Source organism: Xiphophorus maculatus, unplaced genomic scaffold (genome assembly GCF_002775205.1).
Source record: "Xiphophorus maculatus strain JP 163 A unplaced genomic scaffold, X_maculatus-5.0-male Unplaced_Scaffold_138, whole genome shotgun sequence".
Taxonomy (NCBI): domain Eukaryota; kingdom Metazoa; phylum Chordata; class Actinopteri; order Cyprinodontiformes; family Poeciliidae; genus Xiphophorus; species Xiphophorus maculatus.
In genome coordinates, this window is record NW_019369751.1 from 9,527 (window position 1) to 30,190 (window position 20,664).

The 20,664-nt window shown below is 37.1% G+C and overlaps 1 long non-coding RNA gene across 1 annotated transcript; it reads left to right on the top strand.

The window, feature by feature from the left end:
• The first annotated feature begins 19,615 nt into the window (after positions 1–19,615).
• LOC111607810 lies at positions 19,616–20,664 on the top strand. Its single transcript, XR_002752432.1, has 4 exons — positions 19,616–19,657; positions 19,740–19,831; positions 20,262–20,372; positions 20,502–20,664. It is a non-coding gene; the product is annotated as an uncharacterized LOC111607810 (long non-coding RNA).

Below are 20,664 nucleotides of genomic sequence, written 5' to 3' on the forward strand. Positions count from 1 at the left end.
GATCATCACTTCTCAGCCACTGTGGTCTTATCCTGGTCTCACTTTCTTTCCCTCTGCTTATGTACCACACGCACACACACGCACACACACGCCCACACACACCCACACACACCCTCAGCCCATCCCACCCTCACAGATAAAGTGGGAGGTCTAGGAGGAGCAAAGTTTAGGCTGACGCATTACTCAAGGTTTTGTCATTGAAACGAATTTGTTGCCATGTTTGAAACTTTTCCGGACTGAAGAGAGTAAAACTATTATTTTATTTTATTTGGTTTATGAATGAATAAATAATAATCATTCAGCTGCTGGATGATTATTATAGAAGAAGCTTGTTCGTATTTTCAACTAGAAAATTTCGGAAGAAATTTAGCCGGGGCCTGCCAAGGCGTGCCCGTCGGTTTGGGCCCGGCATTGTCACGCTACAAATTGGCATCGATGCTAAAGAACGCCGCAATGTAATGAATAGCATGCTGAAAATCACAAGAACGTTAAGTAAGGTGGACGTGCACCATTCAGTATGATTTAAAATGTTGTCAAGGCTTTTATTTTGGAAGTTTTGTTAAACTTCATTTCAAAGGGCCAAACTAATCCCATGTGTAATAGTCCTTGGGTTAAAATAGTTATATAATGCTCAAAACACAAGTAGTTGATGTAAAAATATTAAAGGCTTTTATTTTGAAATGTTTGTTAAGCTTCATTTCAAAGCGCCAAACTAATCCTATGTTTATCAGTGCTTTGGATGAAAAAGTCAAATAAAGCCAAAAAGAGCAATTACATCATGTAAAAATATTCAAGGCTTTTATTTTTAAATTTTCAGTATGCTTCATTTCAAAGGGCCAAACTAATACCATGTGCAACAGTGCTTTGGATGAAAAAGTCAAATAAAGCCAAAAAGAGCAATTACATGATGTAAAAAATATTCAAGGCTTTTATTTTGGAATTTTTGTTAAGCTTCATTTCAAAGGGCCAAACTAATACCATGTGCAACAGTGCTTTGGATGAAAAAGTCAAATAAAGCCAAAAAGAGCAATTACATGATGTAAAAAATATTCAAGGCTTTTATTTTGGAATTTTTGTTAAACTTCATTTCAAAGGGCCAAACTAATCCCATGAATAACAGTCATTGGATAAAATCAGTTATATAATGCTCAAAACACAAGTAGTTGATGTAAAAATATTAAAGGCTTTTATTTTGGAATTTTTGTTAAACTTCATTTCAAAGGGCCAAACTAATCCCATGTATAACAGTCATTGGGTTAAATCAGTTATATATTGCCCAACAGAGCAAATATCTTATTTAAAAATATTCAAGGCTTTTATTTTGAAATTATTATTATGCTTAATTTTAAAGTTCCAAACTAATCCCATGTGTAACAGTTACTGAGTTAAATCAGTTATATACAGCCCATAGCAGCAAGTAGTTCTAAAGGCCAGTTCAGTCCTGATCTGTTTCAACTGAGGGTTCCAGTTGAAACAGGAACAAATACAGTGATGCGTATTTGTAGTCCTAACCACCAGCCAATAGCCTCTTGAGTTCCGTTGCTATGGTAAATAAGTTTCTCACCAAAGTGTGAACTGTTAGTGAGAGAGCCTGAGACAGCCTAGAAAATCCTGTCGCATGACTTTGCTCTGAAGCACCGTGACAGAAAACCGTACGGTCTAGATAAATTTCGAAAACATTTTACCGGAGCAGACATGTGTATCAATGTGAGGACCGATTTTGATACCAATCGTGCGATATTTGTGGGCGTGATGGCGATTTCAAAATTATTTTGGGCTCAAAAAATCTCTTCATTTCTCACTCTAGCCGAGATCGGCTCTCACTCTAATTTTCGGAAAAATGAGAAACTTTGGGTCGCTTAGAGACAAATTGTGGACAAATCGTAACTGGTATCGACGAGCCGTCTTCACTTTCGAAGAGATCACAGACGTATCTACAAAATGAAATTTGAATGGCATTTCTACGTGAATTCGTGACGACACAGAAAATCCTCAAAAATAGGGTATTTCTAGGATTTTTCCCATTGACTTATAATGGGTTTTTTTTCGTAGTTTTTTGCGAATTATGTCGCCACGTTAAGCCCAAATCCCACCAAAAGTAATAGCTCCAATGGCGTGAATTTTCTGCACGTTTTGATACCTCATTTGTAGGTGTGCACCCAGCGGTATGAGCCGCATTAACGGTTACGGATGAAAAATAAAGAATTGGGAGAATAGCAATAGGTTCCTGCCATTGCTTTGCATGGCAGGCCCCAATTAGTGCTGTGCAGAAACCAACACTGCTTTTAATTACTATATCACTTATTATACTTATTATAAAATCGGTTCTAACAGGAGGAATAAACTTGGGTTATGTTCTCTGAATACATCTGAATTATTAATTTAATCTTAGCAAAAAATAGACACTAACATGCATTACTGTATGGCCAATGCAAATTACTTAGCACTCTTGAAATACTAACTTACAAGCAGTGATGGCATAGTTACTTTGAAGAAGTAACTTTAATCGGATTACTGATTACTCCTTGAAAAAGTAACTTAGTTAGATTACTGACTACTAGATTTGGAAAGTAACTAAGTTACATTAAAATGAACTTTTTTAGTTACTTTCAGCAGCTGCTAACAACAACGCTCTGCCTCCTGTGAAAATTACATTGATCTTTGCCAAAACTTAATTGTGAGCTATTTTATAATGGTAACATCAACAATGTGTCTCCACTTATAAGGTTGAACTGAAGAGGAGATTTTTTTAATGGTTACAACAGTAAAAACAAAAAAAAGTAATTTGTTTTCCACTGTTGTCTGGAAGAAGGATTTTAAAGCCCCCTTATCTCCCCCCAGCCTCCAGGTTCTGCGTTACGGCCCTGCGTTTGGTGTCAAAGCGCAGCGAACAGAGCTCCTCCTGCAGCTGCACAACTCACATGGCTGCACAGATTTGTGACACTTATCTTAATATTAATAATTATAATGGTGTTAAGTTGCCATTATAATTATTGGCAACTACGGACACGTTTATTCGTGGCTGTTTTCACATTTATTGTTCAAATTAGTCTCGATGTTTGCAGTTTTCTGGAGCGCAAAGCGAAGCTCGACATCATTCAGAGGTAATATATGAACTTGACATTAACAAAGACACAGCGGGGCGGATCATCCGGGAAATGATGGACAGGGAGAGCCTGACTAAAACTACCTTAATGACGGACAAATTCTGGGATTTATTATGAGTCTCTGCTTATTTCCAAGGCCAAATGAGTAACTTCACGTTCAAAAACGAGCCCAAAAAGGCGCAACCCGCCACTCATTAAATTTGCAAGCAACTTAAAAAAAAGAAAAACCCAAAGCCGCTTATAATAATCAAACTTGGCAACAGAAACTCAAAATAGTTCCAGTTTTTCTACCAACAAAATGCGCGTCTCCATTGTTTACATTTCTGTCGCATAGAGACGTCGGTCACTCGACAAGACGCGTAGAGGAAGTACGATTAAATAACAAAAGAAAATAGTAACGCAAAATGATTTCGATAAGTAACTGTAGTCTGACTACTGGATATGAAATAGCAACGCGTTAGATTACTCATCACAAAATCGACCTTATTCAAGTTTAAAGAGCTAATTAGAACTACGTCCTTCTTTGTGGGGAAACACTTCGTCTTCCACTTGTTACACTGTGAACAATTCACAAATTAAGCGTTTGTGAGTGGTTTCCACAACCTGACACATCAGAGACTAATTTTGGTGGAAACAATTAGCTAGCCAGGTCTTCTTGTCCCACATTAGTGTCTGACCCCACATATGCTTTGTTGGAGGAAGAATCAAGAACTGAGATCAACACAAATTCCTTTTCTTTATTTTATTCTATATGCTGAAAATCCCAACAGCTATAATTTCTCCAGGCAGCCATTTTGTCTGGAGAACAGCAGTAAAAACTGACTCTTGTCAAACTGAGTTACCTGAAAGGTAACAACAGGATCACAGGTTACTCCTTTTACTGAGCTCCTTTACAAGAATAAAATAAAAAATATGAACTATTGATCATTTTGGAGCTTTATTTCCCGACAGCTATCCTCTCCTGACTGCGATTGTTGTGACAGCTAGCTCAAAGCGGATGAACTCCATCAGATCTCATTATGTTTACTGCTGTTTGTATTGAAGATCTGCTCTACAGAGAGCCGTGTTATGAGTGTGTTAGTGTTTTAAAAACACTAAAGAAATCTGTTGAATGTTCTCAAGAGATATAGATTGGAGGAGCAATTAGAAACCTGTCAGACTGCAGTGAAAAAGCAACAGGTTTCCTGGAAAGACAAGGCTTTTACTAACAACCTGCCGGATCCCGCCAGCCTTTAATGCTCGGAAAATGTCAGCCTTTGTGCAATACAGAATTAAACCAGCTTAAAAAGCTCCAGAGAAAATGAGGTTTTTGGAGGAAGTCATGCCAACAGGTTTCAATAATAAAATCTACCAAATAGTTTCAAAAAATCTAAATTGAAGCCTTGAAGCCCAATAACTTTAAATTGATAATCAGATGTCTAAGTTAACATTAAAAATCTTTGATATGAAGTTACATTTTACTATAGTCATATTAACAAAATAAATTTTGAGATATATTTTTATTATTATTACTTTATGTAATCAGCGCAATTTTCTTAGTTCTGAATAAAAATAAAATATACTCAATACTTTCTTAACCACAACCGTCTCTCTCCAACTTAATATACTTTTATTATTTTTTTTAAACTTATTTTTTTACATCTTCACTGAACAATGACGCACACTGATGACATGTCAGCTTGTTTTTCCATCTTCTGGGCATCTCATTTATTTTCTGCCTAAATCAGATCTCTGTGATTCACTACATGTTCCCTAATATATTTAGCTCCCAAAAAATGTGCCTGTTTCTGTGTTACTCATTTTACACAAGGGAACAAATAATAAACTGGATGTTTTTTTTCTTTGAGTTTAGAAAAATGTCTCGAGTTTATCTTACCTGCTTAAAATACCTGAATGTTTTTGTTTATCTTGATGGAAATAAATAGGAAACTGATCCTTTGGTCACAAAAATACAAAACCAAATAGCAAAATATTGCTTTAAGATTGTTGATTATATTTCAAAAAGTAAAAAAAAGAAAGGAAATGAGGGAACAGATGCCCATAAATGTACTTCGAAATCCAACATGGCTGTCTTACACATAAAGACTGTAGTAAATGTTTTTTTTCTTCTAGTTCTTTTCAAATTAAACTTGTAATACATAATATCTCATAACCTCTACTTGCATAATGCTCGTGTGCGTAAAATGCAAGAGAGAAACAATATTAGCAAGTGCTGCTAATCGTAGCTGGCAACAATGAAACAATTAAAGTCGTTTTCTATGTGTAGAAAACTATACATAGTTCCTACAAGTCTAAATGGCGCCATCTTGGTAGGCAAGGTCAGTGCAAAGTATAGATGAACCATGGCCTCAAGACCAACAAAAAGAAGGTTTATGGGGACTCTTAACCAATGTGCAAGAAAAAGACATATCAACAAAATGGCTGCTGTTGGTATCGACCCGCATGAGGCAGAGAATGGAAACATGTCAGACGATGTGGACAATCTGCCTCTGATCTCCTGCTATGACATAGTTCACTATTTAATGAACATGAAGAGTGTTTATACCATGGAGGAGCTTCACAGAAATCCATGGATGCAAACGATCAGCATTTAAACGGATTTATAAAGGATGTAACAACAAGGTTCTGGTGACTGGCAGAGTACATGCAGTAACAAACAGGCTACATGTCCGTCTTAGCTAGCAGATAAAAGCTACATTAGCTAAGCTAATTTTGCTACTAAGTACAAATATGACTGATAATTATCTCAGTATTACACAGAGGTGGGTAGAGAACTCACATACTGTAATTGAGTAATAGTTGTTATATTGTTCATAAGTTAATAAGAATGAGCCGAGAGCTAGCTCTAAGCCTGTAGCTTATTTATTGTTGCCATAGCAACTGCCATGACAGTTGTGTTTAAGTTCTTCTTTGATGACTCTTGTTTGCAGATTTATTTAGAGCAGGATGTCATTTGCATAGCAGAGGAACTGAAGGTTAAAATGGCAAAAGATCAATCAATCAATCAATCAATCAATCAATCAAATTGTATTTGTATAGCACATTTCAGCAGCAAGGCATTTCAAAGTGCTTTACATCATTACAAACACAGAAACACAATGCAACATAGAATCAATAATCAAAACACAGCATTAAGTCAAGTTCCATCAATAAATTTGTAATTGATATCATTTCAAATACAATCCTAAACAGGTGGGTTTTTAGTTGAGATTTAAAAGAAGTCAGTGTTTCAGCTGTTTTACAGTTTTCTGGAAGTTTGTTCCAAATTTGTGGTGCATAGATGCTGAAAGCTGCTTCTCCTCGTTTGGTTCTGGTTCTGGTGATGCAGAGCAGAACCAGAACCGGAACCCGAGAGGTTCTGGAAGGTTGATACAACAGCAGCAGATCTTTAATGTATTGTGGTGCTGAGCCGTTCAGTGATTTATAAACTACCAACAGTATTTTAAAGTCTATTCTTTGAGCTACAGGGAGCCAGTGGAGGGACTTTCAAACTGGTGTTATGTGCTCTATCTTCCTGGTTTTAGTCAGAACGCCAGCAGCAGCATTCTGGATCAGCTGCAGCTGTTTGATTGATTTGTTGGACAGACCTGTGAAGACGCTGTTGCAATAATCAATACGACTGAAGATGAACGCATGGATGAGTTTCTCTAGATCTGGCTGAGACATTAGTCCTTTAATCCTGGAAATGTTCTTCAGGTGATAGAAGGCCGACTTTGTGACTGTCTTTATGTGGCTCTGGAGGTTCAGGTCAGAGTTCATCACTACTCCCAGGTTTCGGGCTGATCGCTGGTTTTTAGTTGTAATAACTGAAGCTGTGTGTTGACTCTAAATCTAAACCAGTGGTTCTTAACCTGGGTTCGATCGAACCCCAGGGGTTCGATGAGTCGGTCTCAGGGGTTCGGCGGAGCCTCTGCCGCGGAGGTAAAGACACACTTGTGTAAAGTCGTGATGACACTCCCCGCTTGGCCATCACTTGCTGCAGAGGATCATGTTACATTGCTCGGCCAATCAGGACTGCGGGGAATTTAGTGCGCGCAGCATCAGCGGCTGTCGTAGTTGTACGTCGCGTGGTTTCTTTCTTAATATTTTAATCCATACTAAATATGTTGAACTAAAAAAGAAGAAAATGAACAGACTTTGCTCTGAAGATGCACTTGCCAAGGTGAAGCCACGCCTCTCTGAACTGGTCTCCCAAAGACAACAGCAGAAGTCACACTGATTTGCAGGTATGCAATTTGTGCAATACTTTATTCTGGCCCCAAAAAAGTATTTTGTGGATTCAAAATGACAAAAAACTAATTAAATTAAAAATAAAGAAAAATGTAGTTATTAAAAAATTTTTAGTTCTTTGAAAAAATCCAAATTTATTTTTAATTAGTAAATTAGTAAAAAAAAATATTTTGGGGGCTGAAATTCTTTTATGGGGCCAAAATATTTTGGGGGGCCAGAATAAAGTAACACTGTAACTTGCTGTGAGTTCATGGTTTTGTTCTTTGAGCAAAGGTAAAGTTTATGCATTGCTCATTTTGTTCACCAGCAAAAAAACATATACCTATGTCTTGAATTTGGAAAAAATGTTTTATTTTATTCATCACTAAAAAAGGGTTTGGTGACTGCGCATATGAAGCTGATGGGTTCGGTACCTCATAAAAGGTTAAGAACCACTGATCTAGATTGTTCCTCTTTAGGTCCAAAAATAATAAATTCAGTTTTGTTTCTGTTCAGCTGGAGAAAGTTTTGGCACATCCACACATTTATCTGTTCTAAGCATCTGTTCAGTGATTGGATGGGGTCAAAGGTCACCTGGTGACATCGTAATGTAGAGCTGTGTGTCATCTGCATAGTTATGGTAGCTAATATTATTTCCTGTTATAACCTGAGCTAGTGGGAGCATATAAATATTGAATAAAAGGGGTCCTAGGATTGAACCTTGGGGTACCCCACATGTGACCTTTGACCTCTTTGATGAAAAGTTTTCAATTGAAACAAAGAAATCCCTGTTCTTTATGTAGGATTCAAACCAGTTAAGCAATGGACCGGAGAGTCCGACCCAACTCTCCAGTCGATTCAGTAATATGTCATCAACAGTGTCAAAAGCTGCCTGAGGTCCAACAGAACCAGCACTGTGGTTCTGCCACAGTCCGTATTTTTATGGATGTCATTAAACACTTTTACGAGGCCAGTCTCTGTGCTGTGGTAACCATGGAAACCAGACTGGAAGGAGTCAAAGAGGTTGTTTATAGTTAGGAAGCACACAGCTTTTTCAATAAGTTTGCTGATAAATGGGAGGCCTGTAATTCTGCAGTAGTGATTTGTCCAGATTGTTCTTTTTTATAAGTGGTTTGATTACTGCTGTTTTCAAAGCCTGGGGGAAAACGCCTGATGAGAGCGATGAGTTTACTATCTGGATCAGATCAGCAGCAATAACAGGCAGGACTTTCTTAAAGAAATGTTCTAGAGTTATAGATCTAGGACATCCAGACAGCAGGAACTGGAGTTTAGTTGGCTTATAATTTCCTGTAGGGTTTTATAATTAAGTAGTTGAAATTGGGTCATTTTTCCTGTATTTGTTTTGTTTGGGCTCAGCATTGGTACTGACTTTATAGTGCATGTACAGATTAATCCTCTGATTTTTTGAATTTTCTCTGAAAAGAAGCTGGAAAACTGGTTGCAATACATTGGAATTCAGGCGGTAACGTCACAGGAGGGTTTGTGATTCTGTCAACTGTTGCAAATAAAGCTGGAGCATTGTTAATGTTTTTGTTTATGACATCTGCAAAGAAAGGCTCCCTTGCATGTTTTAGTGTTAAATGATAGTTACGTAGTCTTTCTTTATAGATGTCACAATGAACGTGGAGTTGAGTTTTACGCCATTTTCGTTCTGCCCTACGGCAGAGTTGTCTTGCAGATCTAACTGTTTGTGCATTTCTCCATGGAGATTTCTTTTTACCAGACACAAGATGAAACCAAGCTGCCCAAGGACTAAGCTCTGAGGAACAGCAGAAATAAGAGGAGAAGTGGGAACAGAAAGTTTGATAGGAAGTTTCTAAAACACTCAGACAAAGCTGTCTGGCAACAACAACCTTAATACATTTAAAGTAATTTAAATTCTCTTTCTAATTTTGAGTCTTCAGCGGGTCTAGATGCCTGAATACGATAAGTCGCTGCCATAATCAACCATATCTTCCTGTTAAGGTGAAGGTGTTACCATGGAGACAAAATAAGCCTCTGTACACGCTGCAACTCAGTAGTAGCACACAGTAGTAACTGTGTGCTACTGGTACTGTTGGGCCTACAGAATGCTACATTCATCAGATAAACCTTAACTCTGACGTTTAGATTGGGCGTTCCCACCATGTTGGACTGAATACCAGCCAGCAGATCATATTGTTCATGACTTCTAACTGAAGATCCATTTGTGATGTGATTTTTCTGACTGGTCAGGCCTGCAGCAGGCGGTGGTGCTCCGGTTTCAGAGCGCTCTCCCTCCACTCTGCAAGACACTCGTGTTGCTGCTCAGAAACAACTCAGATCATCAAAGACGGGAGAAGAGAATAAATGCATCAAAGCAAAACAGCTGCTAAAGCTGCTCAGGCTTTTAGCTGCTGCTGTTTTTCCAAAGAGAGAACAAACCACTTCACAAACTCAAAACATCTGCTGGTTTCTTTATCCTGATCATATTGGGATGTACGTCTTTTAAACTGGAACAAAACAGCATTGTTGTGTTTTCTTTTATGTAGTTTCTCAGTTCCTCCTGTTTGAAACACATGAGTGTGTGGCTTTTGGTTTTTTATTATAATTATTTTAAATGTACAAAAAGCAAAGAGGAAGACGAGACTTTCATCCACAGCTACTGATAATCTTCTGCATGGCCGTTACAATAACTACAGTAACTCTTTGTAGAATTTGAATTACTAGGAGTTATAATAACATTTAATTTACATTAAAGTAGTTTAAAGTTAAATTTAATTTGAATTACTGAGTCTGGTCTGTGTTGGTCCATTAACTGCAGAGTTTTGCACATTGAAATTATAAAAATAAATCTGTTTAATGAAAACTAAAATGTTTTGCTAAAAAGTTTATAAGCTTTTTGGCCGTCTCAAAATATTTTTATTTCGCAAAATTGCAATGAAAACAGTTTTCTCGCATCAGATGAATCACATGATCAACAGCAGGATGTTACTACTGCTGGAAATGCAGAAGAAGATGACAGGAAGTAGTAGGATGATGAATATATGTCATATAACTGTTTACATTCGTCGCTGCCATGATTTTTAATAATTTATCGCGTGAACGACCTTATTCACATGTGATTTAATTTATTTTTCTTATGTAATGGACACTCTACAATTGCAAAATTGTGTTTTTTATGCTAGAAAATAGAAAAAGATTTTCACACATTTGGAATGGAAACACAGTTACTGTGTGGTTTGGCTCATCCATCCTGCTGATTATCAGAACTGACTTTCCTTACATGTTTTATTTTAATTCTCCTAAAACTTTGTTATTTATACTTAATGTATATAAGCTGCTGAATGTGTAGAAAAATGCAATTTATGCACAAAATCCTGGCCAATAATGTTGATTTTGATAAGTGGGATTTATACTGAAAACAACTTTCAAGTTGGTTACCACTACCCTGATTCTCTAAAATCCTCACAAACACCATTTATATCTAAAAGACCCTCAAAGCCTGTTCTGTGGAGACTGAAAAAAACTTTAAAACTTTTAAAAGAAGCTAAAAACTCCAGCACTCTGATTCACTCACAGCTACATTTTACAAAGAAAGAGTTACAGAATTAAAAAAGTCATTTAATCGCTCACTACATACTAAATACTAAGGAACTTTACATTTGGTTGGAGCTCAAACGTTCATCCATTCACAGATTCCCAAACATAGACGATGATTTCTGAAAACAAAAAAGCCAAGCGCCAAACCAAGGCTATTTCTGTTTTAATGCAAGGCCTTTTTAAATCTGTTTCCATGGGAAACCTGCAAAGACATGCAGAAAATAAAACCTTGAATTCATTGTTGACACCTGAATATCAACCTCAGATTGTTGCCTTTTAAACACAGGAATTTGGGATTAAAATATTTGTCACATAGAAAGACTCAAATTTCTACCTTTGCAAGGAAGCAGATATTCCAAACATGATGGCAGTAAGCACAGTTGTTTTTGAGAGATATTGTGAGTTAATGCATTAACATTCCTTCAACCAGACAAAACTTCTGTATGAATCTTTAATTTTCATTTGAGCAACCTGCGAGGATCCTGTATTATATTTTATAAATGCGTCTAATTATGTGAGAAAACCAAAATTTTCTGTTTATTCAGTCAGTATTTAATACAACTGACAAAATAATCGAAACATTTAGCAATAGAGAACTCAAGTTTTGTAAGAAAATGGCCACTTAACAATAAGATCTACAAGATCAATTAACTTTACATTAAATAATTAATCGATTAATCGATTACCCTAACCCTGCAGAGATAAGAGGAAACATTCTTGTAGATTCAGGGATGATGTTTTTATTTCCTAATAAAGGAAACATCGTTGACCTTCCCAGGCTGGTGGAGAGAAAGCAGCACTTGGTTTCTGAGTGTCTCCTGATTACAGAGAGCGAAACCTCGCCAACTTCCTCCTGAAAGGTCGGGTCAGAAATCATCGCTACGCTGCCGGCTGCTGATCTACGATCTCAGGAAACAAGCTGAGTGAAACACAAATTGAAACGTCGTTTCTCTGAACTGACAAAGTTAGAGAAACAACATCCGCTGTTTAGACCAGTAAATGGATTCGGAAATAACGAAAACATTCAGAGGAATAGAGGGAAATAAGGGTTTTTTCTACTGATTCTGAAGCAATAAAGTCAAAGCAACCTGTGAAAATGAAATCATTTTATAAGTAAAATGTTCAAGATGAAGAGTTTTGTTAATGTGTAACGCAAAATTACCATTTACTGACTCTTAAAACTGACCTTTGTATTTGTCTTTGATTGTAGCTTGTTTTAAAATCAATACGTTTTAGCCAATCGTATTGATTAGCATAGCTACTTGCAGAGTTTTGCAAATAAAAATTGCTGAGTTTTTAAAAATAAAGCTTCAAAACACTTTATTTTTAAAAAGGTTTGTCACAAAAGTAATAATTTAGGTTTTACATTTGAATGAGCAAACCTAATTTTTCTAGACATAAAACAACAAACATAACCAACTAGAAGTTGAAGCAAATTTGATTTTTTTCCTTGTGGAGGAGGATAAAGAGACAGAATCCGGAGTATTTCAGAAAACAGCTGGGAAACGCATTTAGATCAGCTTTTAGAGGCTTTTCTGCTTCCTGCGTTTGAATTGTTCCAGCAGTGTGGTGCCGTCTGAGTGGATCTCGTCCTTCCTGTTTTGTTTTTCCTGCAGCTAAACTCGGCTTTGGCTCAGCAGCAGGACGTCAGGTCTCGCTGATGAAGACGTTGTTCAAACAGAGACTGCAAAAACAAACAAACCAACGCAAATCGAGTCTGGTCATTTCGACCTCACAAACACACTGCAGAAGAAATTATGTTTCTGAACATCTGCTACCTGGAAACACTGGGCTCATATTGTTCCATTTGTTGAAAACTAAAGCATCTTCCTCTGTAGATATTAAGAGAGGCTGTTACTCAGGGATGTAATTAAACCTTTTGATTTCCAACATGCAGGTGTTCCTGATTGATAGACTGTCATTATTTGTGTGTAGCTGCAGCATCATTAGTATTCTAACAAGGCTAAAACACAATTAGTGCCGAGACAAAGCATCAATAATTACATTTCTAAGTTATTACCTTGGACTCGTTATCAGTTTAGTTTGTGACTCCTCATTTGGAGCTGAGTGACTCAGGAGTTTGCCGGTTTTCCCGTTTGGCAGAGATGAGTGAGGATGAGGAGCAGAAATTCATCCTGAAATCAGGCGAAAGGCAGGAAGGATTCCCCACTGCGGCAACACAAACAGTCTGCTGCACCGTGTCTCTAAGTCAATATTGTGCTTTTTTATTTTGTCAGGTTTGACACCTATTAAAGACAAATTGAACAAACACAGAAAAGACAAGAGAGTTAGATTCTTTTGTACTCGCGAGGAGAACAGACAGAGATGTGTTTACAGTTACAAATCTCCAACCGCTCTGAAACACATTTGTCCGCTCCTCTCTTTTTATTACTTTCAGAGTCCCTATCACAGAGAGCACTGCAACTCTAAGGGGTTTGGGCAAAACACTTCATTACTTAGTTGCAGCGCTAATGACAATCGCTAACTAAACACATGTTATCTTGCATTAGATTATTCGGCTCCAGACACAGAGTAAAACAGAACAAGTCGTACATCTTCAAGGCGACGGTTTTACTGCTATCTAACAGTTCAATCAAAGAAGAAGTTCCTGCTGAGCAATAAACCCTGTGAGCCCGGTTATCACTGCTTCTTTTCAGGGAGGCCCTCTTGTAAAAAGGAAATAAAGTAAATCAAACAATACAGAAACATTCTTTATGCTGAAGGAAAAGAAAACAATAAAGGCATATAAGACGGAACATCATATAAGTAACACTATTGTTATAAATGAAACAACAAATATATGATAATATATATACATTTCACCTAACATATTTCAATTAGGGAAAAAACTAATTTGTGTTCATGTTATGACTATTGTTTCCAGTTTAACCCAATTATGATGATACAATTTTGGATTTTGGTCACATAAAAATAATTCTGGTGTTTGACTTTTGTTCACATTATTGAACAGAAGCTTTAAAATCTGCTGAATTATGTGAAAACTTTTAACTGACTGAACAGATGGATGGATGGATGGATGGATGGATGGATGGATGGATGGATGGATGGATGGATGGATGGATGACTGGATGGATGACTGGATAGATGGATGATGGATGGATGGATAGACAGACGGACGGACGGTTGGTTGGATGATGGATGGATGAACTGATAAATGGATGGATGAACTAATTGATAAATAGGTCATGTTTAATTGAATAGATATAATTTTTATACAACAGAAAAGACGACCAACTCCAGTAACTAATATATTTTCCCATATCAGATCTTAAAAATAACCAGAAGTTCATATTTTCCAGACATCATGATGAATATTTTCATCAATGATCCAGCAGTTTTAGTCGTTTTAGACGCTAAATAAATATTCATGTAAATATTCTGTATTATTTGTTCCTGCTGCTGGACGTTATTCCGTCTCCCGTTGAGTAGGAAACTCATTTCCTCCAGCAGCCTGTAAACGAGGAGGCGATGCTGCATCTTGTGAGCCGCCAGAGAATAACTCTGAATTGATTATTTGAGAATGAACCAAGCAGCTGTTCATGGACGCTTACAGGCTGCAGAGATCTCCATTATCCCTGGAGCTGCACTCCTTAATCTGCTGCGCTGATCCACTGAAGGACGTGGATGGAAACAATCAGCTCAGAAATTTCATTTACAGGTTCTAGTCTCTGCTGCATCTCCTGATGTTTAACATGTAAATACACCGATAGGTTTGCTAATGTTTTATGACTTTAACAGACTGATGGAGCTTTAAATTACTGGAGAAACATTATTTTTTTAAATTGTCTCACATTAAACTACACTTGCAAAGCTGTTCAAACTCTAAAGAGAAAAAGTTTTAGTACTTTTTGGTATATTTTGTTTCAACAGACCAGAAATAGTGAACTGCCTTCATTAAAATCCATTTTTATCATTAATTTATTATTAATTTCAAAACACAGACACAGTTTTGATTGCATTTCCGTTAAAAACACAAAATAAAAAGTGAAGACGCACTACAACTAAGAGTTTAAGCACAAAATCCAAGTGTGGTAACACAAAACAACTTCATCTATAATCTTATTTATGTTTTATTGTAGTGCTGCCAATCAATTAAAACATTTAATCAGATTAAATACTTTTTACTTTCACTCGAGTAAACAAAAGTTGAAGTAATACTACTTTTATGTGAGTACAGTTTGAGGTTCAGAAGAATATAGCTGAAGAAATGTCTCCACTTTTAAAGTCTGAATGTGTCTGATTAAAATATTCCTGTGGTCAGAGGATAAAACTGATGGCCTCTGGCATTTTGCATGAAAAGCACTTAAAAAAGTAATTCAGGTGGAAAGTTAAAGGGTAAATGGATGGGTCTGTTCTTTTGTTCTGGTTCTACTTTCAAAAAATCATCCCACCATCTCTGCTGCTGCCTTAAATTTCATAAAATCACCCAAATTATTCACCGCAGGACCACGTATGGGGAAAGAAAATGGTCCAAAATGAGCTCAAATTATAATTATTGGAGACTTTTCAGTGAAAATTGATCCACGTTTATATTTTTGGTTGATTGATGCCATTACTTTTTTGGAGTGTTATAAATGTGACAGGACCAACTCTGAGGGCTGGTGCTGCTTAAAACTATTGGAACAAAATGATAATCAACACATCTGAGTAACATCAAACACAAACAGTCGGCACTCTGACGAGGCAGAACTTACTGACTTTCAGCTCACAAACAAACTCCAAACATGTCCTGCTTTCCGTGCAGCTTCTGCAAAGTTAATGGCATCTCATCTAGAGATAAAAGCTACAAATGGCACAGGCAGACGTCAACGCTGCTTCAGCTCCATAATTAGCTTTAATAGAGGCCAATTTCTTTTATTTTTCAGAGGTTATTCTGTGCCATTGTTGCTTTGATTCCCACCGTTAGCAACAGTCCGCCTCAAAGAAATTTGTGCGTGAATCACAGAGCGGGAACGGCAAAAAACACGGCAAGTTATGCAGACACATGTTTAAAGAGCAGAGTTCGTACGGCTGAATTTAAATTAAGTAGCTTGATTTCTGTACAAAGTGCTTAATATTCAAACTGCAAAAGTTTGTAATAAAGTGCAATCAACAGTTTGATTAAAAGTTGGAATGTGGAAAACATTATTTACGACTAAAACCAGGTAAAAGACACAGACACATTTTCTCCTCCTGTCTAAAGTTAAATCACTTTCTGTGTTTTAGGTCAATTAAAATCACCAAATTTATTTCTATTTGCTAAATGCCAGCAAAACACAAAACTAACTTAAAAGTAACTTTCAGTAGAATGAGAGTTTGTTTTAAGTCAATAATTACTTAATATTTATGAAAAAGTTCTAGTTCCAATGGCAGATTATTTATAAGGAAAAAAATCTGGTTATAAGTGAAATAATCTGCCAGAGGAACTTGTACTTTTATATTAATACTAGCAAATTATCCACTTAACACAAACTCCTATTTGTTATAAATTAGTTTTGTTTTGTTTCTACTGTACAAAGAAATCTGCACTTGAAACTCGTCCAAAATACTTGGCAGGATTTTATGATTTAGCAGTGAGAAAACTTAGCGAGAATTTTTTTATTTTTTGTAGCTTTTTTTGCAAACTGTTTAGCATTTAACAATATTTGTTTGGGTTGATTCAGTATAATTAGGCCCGAGCAGCAAAGCGCTGCGAAGGCCTATTGTATCTGTACTGTTTTATTATTATTCTGCCCCCCTCTTCGGGGGCCGCCGCAAAAATCGCAAAAAAAATGGCTCAACGGCGCCACCTAGCAATTTTCAAAAGACCCATTGCTATTCACTTACTTCATCGTAGAGACTTGAAATTTGGTACAGTTGTAGAGCTCACTAAGACGCTCAGAATTTACAAGTAATGTCATAGTGCAAGTATCGCAGGAAGTCGGCCATGTTGGATTGAAGGTCCATTTTTGACCCTATTTTGGCCGTTTACAGCCTTCGTATTTGATCGAACTCCTCCTAGGGATTTCGATTGATCGGCTTCAAACTCGGTCAGTCTGATTATAAGGCATGGCCAATTAAAATTTATCAAAATAGTGAGTTTTTGAGCATGTTGAAGGGGGGTTACCAGGGGTCAAAGTTCACCTACTCGCCATGAAACAAAAACCTCTTATATTTCCTATATAAAAACACATAGAGGGACCAAACTTTCAGTGATTTCTGTAGTATATTTTATTTTGCGCATGAAGTTTGATACATTACCTTAAATCTTGATTTAAAACACGGTTTTGGGCCGTTGTTAATCTTACACCATGTAGTGCTAGCATATTACCTCTAGCTACCTACTAGCCCCCCAGCCCCTCCCCGCTGCCCCTCACCCAATTTACCCCGTTTTATTTCTAAAAGAAATACCACTTGCGTCAAGTCTAGAATCTTGAAAGAGAACTGATGGGTGGCGACTTTCTGGGTTGTTTGTATGTTGTCTTAGGTGAGACTGAGACAGGCAGTCTTAGTAAAGTGTAATTTTTCAGGAGATGCTACCGCTAATGTACTAAGCTAATATGGCTGCTGCCTTGTGTGCTTCAAGGAGGGGCTGTGATAACTACCGACATTAATTATAACCACAACCCCATTCTGTTCAGCTACTGTATTGTTCAGGTGACTTCATTTATGAATGAATTAAGACATTTATTGTCATTACAACATCATCCAAAATACTGCTTCTCTTATCTGACAAATGTTGATATACAATATTAATTTACATTCTTTTTACTTTGCGGTATAAAACCTCGTTCTGTTACTTAGCAACACTATAAACAACTCCCTTTGTTTTTTCAATTGATTTTAACTCATTTTCAAGAAAAATATATGCTTGTAAGTACATCTGTTAACTTATTTTAGACTAAATATCATAATTTAATTTATATTACTGTGATTTCTCAATACTGACCTACTGATTTCAAAATGTTTTATTTTACTGACAATTCTTTTGACATGTTTTTCTTTCTCTCTCTTTTCAAGGAACTTTTGCTGGATCATATTTTTGATAGACTCCGTGATCGTTTGGAGCATGTTCTTGACCGTATGCCCCTGGATCTGGATTTCCTGGACTTTATCTGCACTCAAGAACTAGTTTTTTTAAATGCCATGTCTTGTCAGATAGATGTTCCTTCAAATATTTTGGATGCGCTGGCTCATTTGCACAGACTAATTAATTTAGAAAAACAAAGTGAAGAACAACAAACAACTGTTGTGCATATTGAGCAAGGACCAGCTGGGCGACAACGGATAGTCGTATCCTCAGACTACCTTTGCAGTCTTTTAGAACTCCATCTCCCTGTCCCATGCATCGCCAAACTCTTGGGTATATCTAGACGGACTGTATATCGACGGATGGCAGAATCTGGTCTTTCAGTGAGGGCATTATACACCACCATGTCAGATGATGACTTAGACCAGGGGTGGGCACTCCTGGTCCTCGAGGGCCGGTGTCCTGCAACTCTTAGATGTCTCCCTGGTCCAACACACCTGAATCCAACAGCTGAAACTCCTCCTAAGTGCAGTCAAGTTCTCCAGAGTCCTGTTAACGACCTCATTATTTGACTCAGGTGTGTTGAAGTAGAGATGCATCTAAAAGTTGCAGGACACCGGCCCTCGAGGACCAGGAGTGCCCACCCCTGACTTAGACCAATGTGTGAGAGACATTAAATCCAGGCAGTCTCACTCTGGGTACCGAATGGTAAAGGCCCTTCTGCAAGCCAGAGGACTGAGGGTGCAGTATGATAGAGTCAGAGTGTCCATGCATCGTGTAGACACCATTGGAATGGCATCACGTATGGTCCAGCTAGGATGCATAGCTCGACGGACGTACTCAGTTCCTGGCCCTCAGTCTTTGATGCACATTGACACCAACCACAAATTAATACGGTAAATCATTTATCTTTTTCAGTGAGGGGCTTCTAACTTTGAAGTGTGCTTGTTAAATAGATTCAACTCATGTAGCATTTTTTTTCTTTCATAGCATGTCTTATACCTTTTGGAAATAAAAGCACAACTTTTTTCAGTATTATATACATTGGTGTATAAAGTGTGACCACACCAGCCAATGTCCTGCATGTTGTGCTTCAATATAGCCAAATATAAGCAGTACCTGATCTTCCTCTGCAGACCTCGCTTCAAATTAAATTCAAATATTTTCTTATTCTAAAGGAAAATTAAATGTTGTAACTCATTAATTTAGGTTATTCAAAGAGTTATTGCAGATGGTGATGACTGCTGGCAGGAAAGATCTCTTGTAGTGTTCTGTATCACAGTCAGTCTAAAGAAGCCTTTGACTGTAAATACTCTATTTTCTCAAGATAGTTTCATGAAGATGTTGTCAGAGTCAGGGTTGCCCAGCATTTTCTATTTATGAAGAATCCTTCTTTGCATAAGTATCTCCAGAGGTTCCACATTTGTCCCCAGAACAGAACCAGCTTCTTTATTAGCCTTTTTAGTTCCCTGGTTCTGATATTGCTGCCCCAACAGATGACGGCTGAAGAGATGAAGCTCTCAACAACAGACTGATAGAAGATCTGCAGCATCTTCCTGCAAACTTTGAAAAAACTTAACTTATTCAATAAGTCCAATTTGCTCTGTCCCTTCTTACAGACATGCGTAATGCAAGAGAAGCAAGCCTTTTTAGTGATGATATTTAATGATGATGATGACATACTGTATTTTCTGTTCTTTTTAGGTACAACATTGTTATCTTTGGTGGCATTGATGGTTTTTCTCGAAAGGTGCAGTATCTTCTATAAATTCATAAATGCAGAATTTCATAAGCTATGAAATTGACTGTTACATTTTTGCTGTGTTGTGCAGATAATGTATCTTGGTACAGCTCCCAACAACCTGGCATCTACCACACTCGCTTTCTTTCAAGGTTCAGTGGAGGAGTTTGGTTTCCCCCTCAGGTAAAGGTTTACAGTCCATCTTAATCCTTTTGAGCCAAGGAAGAAAGATTAAAAGTCAGCATCAACTAACTTTTCTCCAAAATATAGGAGCTTGTTTTATATCAATAGGTTTTGAGTAATGATGAAAAAGTGAAACCTTACCGTAGAACAAGACATTTTCCAATATTATAACTTAGAATTTTGGAATAATATGTAGTTCCACTGTCAGATTATGTCGCTTATAACTATTACTTTTTCATCAATATTAAGAACTTATAGACTTAAAAAGAGCTTGCTGAAAAGTTACTTGTAAGTTAGTTTTGTCTAATCCCCACTATTTTGTATCTCCAAAATATATTTTTGGTTACAAAGAATATTTGAGCTATGCTAAAATTTGTCATTAATGTTGTAATTATAGGCAAAATATGAATACGTTACACACTTATTTTAGGGTACGTGCTGATCAAGGGGTGGAAAATGTGGACGTGGCACGACTTATGTTTATGATTCGTGGAACAGGAAGAAGCAGTTTCATATCTGGAAAAAGTGTGCACAATCAAAGGTTTGTACAAATGACAAGTTTCAATATGTGATGCTTTTCAATGTCTATAGTAACATTACCTTTGTGTGGTTTTCAATATGACATGATTTGAAGGGCAGTTTTTAACCATTTATTACTAAATAATTGAAGGATTGAGCGACTGTGGAGAGATCTGTGGACAGCTGTAACGTGCATCTATTATGATGTGCTACACTACCTTGAAGAAGAGGGATACCTGGACATTTCAAATGAAGCACACCTCTTCTGTTGCCATTATGTCTTCCTGCCACGTCTGCAGGATGATCTGGATACT